Raw genomic sequence first — 3,068 nt, forward strand, 5'->3', positions numbered from 1 at the left:
CACTTCATATAACACTTGAGCATCCACAGATTTTGGTATCTATGGAAAGTTTTGAAACCAATCCCCTGTGGATATGAATAGACAGCTGTACATTCATAGCTTTTGTCTTTTACATTAGTTCTCTGATGCATCCTGAAGTGTGCTCATGACTAGTAAGGCTTGATTTCTGGTAGAAAGGTTTCCTACGTTCATTACATTCATATGGTTTCACAACTGTGTGAGTTCTTTGATGTACACTGAGGTCTGCTTTACTGTAGAAAGGTTTCCCATATTCTTTACATTCATCTGGATTCTCACATGTGTAAATTCTCCAATGCTTGCTGAGGTTTGACTTCTGATGAAAAGTTTTTCCACATTCATTACATACATAGGGCTTCTCATCTCTGTGAATCTCTGATGCATGCTGAAGATTGACTTACGGTTGAAGGGTTTTTCACACTCACTGTATCCATAGGGCCTTTCCTATGTGTGATTTTTCTTATGTTTATTGAGATCCAAGTTATGGTAGAAAGATTTTGTACATTCTTTATATTCATATGGTGTCTCACCTGTGTGAGTACTGTGATGTACATTGAAGTCTGATTTACTTTAGAAAGTTTCTGAACATTCTTTTCATTCATATGGTCTCTTACCTGTGTGAATTCTCTGATGTCTGGTGAGGTTTGACTTCCTGTAAAAGGTTTTCCCACATTGACTACACTCATATGGTTTCTCACCTGTGTGAGTTCCCTGATGTACACTGAGGCATGATTTACTGGAGTAAGTTTTTCTACATTCTTTACATTCATATGGTTTCTCACCTGTTTGAATTTTCTAATGCTTGTGGAGATCTGACTTCTCAGGAAAGGTTTTCCACATTCACTACATTCATATGGTTTCTCACCTGTGTGAGTTCCCTGATGTACACTGAGGCATGATTTACTGAAGTAAGTTTTTCTACATTCTTTACATTCATATGGTTTCTCACCTGTGTGAATTCCCTGATGCTTGCTGAGATTTGACTTCTCATGAAAGGTTTTTCCACATTCACTACATTCATATGATTTCTCACCTGTGTGAATTCTCTGATGCCTGCTGAGGTGTGACTTCCTGTGAAAGGTTTTCTCACATTCACTACTTTCATACGGTTTCTCATTTGTGTGAGAACTCTGATGTACACTGGGGTTTGATTTAGAGTAGAAAGTTTTTCCACATTCTTTACATTCATACGGTTTCTCACCTGTGTGAGTTCTCTGATGTTCACTGAGGTGTGATTTACGGTAGAAAGCTTTTCTACATTCTTTACATTCATATGGTTTCTCACCTGTGTGAGATCTGTGATGTACCCTGAGGTGTAATTTATGCTTGAATGCTTTCTTACATTTCTTACATTCATATGGTTTCTCACCTGTGTGAATTCTCTTATGTTTGCTGAGGTTTGATTTCCCATGAAAGGTTTTTTCACATTCACTACATTCATATGGTCTCTCACCTGTGTGAGTTCTCTGATGTACACTGAAACATGATTTACAGTAGAAAGTTTTTTTCCACATTCTTTACATTCATACGGTTTCTCACTTGTGTGAATTCTCTGATGCCTGCTGAGGTTTGACTTTTTTTTTTTTCCTTTTTGTCTTTTTTCATGTCCGGCAACAGATCGCAACCCTCAGTGTCGCGCCCGTACCGGACCGGGACCGGCAACGGGATCACAAACCTCGGTGCTGTGCCCGCACCTCGCTCAGCCAGTGAGCGGGAACCGGTCTGTATGTGGGATCTGAACCCTCGGCGGGAGCGCCACCGTGCTCTCAAGCAGCGCACTGTAGCAGTGTGCCACTGGGCCGGCCCGAGGTTTGACTTCTCATGAAAGGTTTTTCCACATTCACTACATTCATATGGTTTCTCACTTGTGTGAATTCTCTGATGCCTGCTGAGGTTTGACTTCCTGTGGAAGGTTTTCTCACATTCACTACATTCATACGGTTTCTCACTTGTGTGAATTCTCTGATGCCTGCTGAGGTGTGACTTCCTGTGAAAGGTTTTTCCACATGCACTACATTCACATGGTTTCTCACCTGTGTGAGTTCTCTTATGTACATTGAGGTGTGATTTACAGTAGAAAGCTTTTCTACATTCTTTACATTCATATGGTTTCTCACCTGTGTGAGATCTGTGATGTACCCTGAGGCATGACTTACGGTTGAAAGCTTTCTTACATTTTTAACATTCATATGGTTTCTCACCTGTGTGAATTCTCTTATGCTTGTTGAGGTTTGACTTCTCATGAAAGGTTTTTCCACATTCACTACATTCATATGGTCTCTCACCTGTATGAATTCTCTGATGCTTGCTGAGGTTTGAGGACTTGTGAAAGGTTTTCTCACATTCATTACACACATATAGCTTCAAACCTGTATGTGTGTTCTTATGGATTGTGAGGGGTAATTTCTTCATGAATGATTTATCACACTCAATATATTTATAGGTTTTCACTTCTGTGTGTATTTTCTGCTCTTCAGTGAGTTCATAATTTTCACAGAACTTTCTCCAACATATGTCAAACTTAAAAGCTTTCTCTGATACTGGAATTATCTCTTAGGCAAGAACAGCTGACTTATGAAAGACTTTCCAATAATCAAATTTACAGGATGTCTCTCCCGTATATGCTTTCTTCTGTTCCAATAATATTGGCTCTGTGTTGAAGGATTTCCATTGTCCACTATATTCAAAAGCCTGCTGCTGAGCATGAATCTTAGAATGCTGATTAAGATGCTCACAATGTCTCCACAATTTCCCAGTTATGTTACCCTCATCAGATTTCTCTCCAGCATGCATCCAATCAGCCTCTCTAGGAGGAAGTGCATTCCAACAAAATTGAACTCTTTGCACCTCATTTCTAAATACTTTTCACTATTTATAATTGAATTTGAAATATGCTTTGAGCTCAAATGAAATGCTTGTTCTATTTCAACTCTCTCCTCAGTTGATGTATTGCTGTTGGTAATTACAACATCCTGCAAATGTGTATCATAACGTTCTTGGCTTTTTGTAATTAGAGCTTCGACTATCTGAACATCTAAAATAAGAAAAAA

At 39.0% G+C, this 3,068-nt stretch overlaps 1 pseudogene; it reads right to left on the reverse strand.

Moving 5' to 3' along the window:
* Positions 1-588: 588 nt before the first annotated feature.
* LOC103582686 lies at positions 589-3,052 on the reverse strand (annotated as a pseudogene).
* Between the last annotated feature and the right edge of the window lie 16 nt (positions 3,053-3,068).

Source organism: Galeopterus variegatus, unplaced genomic scaffold (genome assembly GCF_000696425.1).
Source record: "Galeopterus variegatus unplaced genomic scaffold, G_variegatus-3.0.2 Scaffold17348, whole genome shotgun sequence".
NCBI lineage: Eukaryota > Metazoa > Chordata > Mammalia > Dermoptera > Cynocephalidae > Galeopterus > Galeopterus variegatus.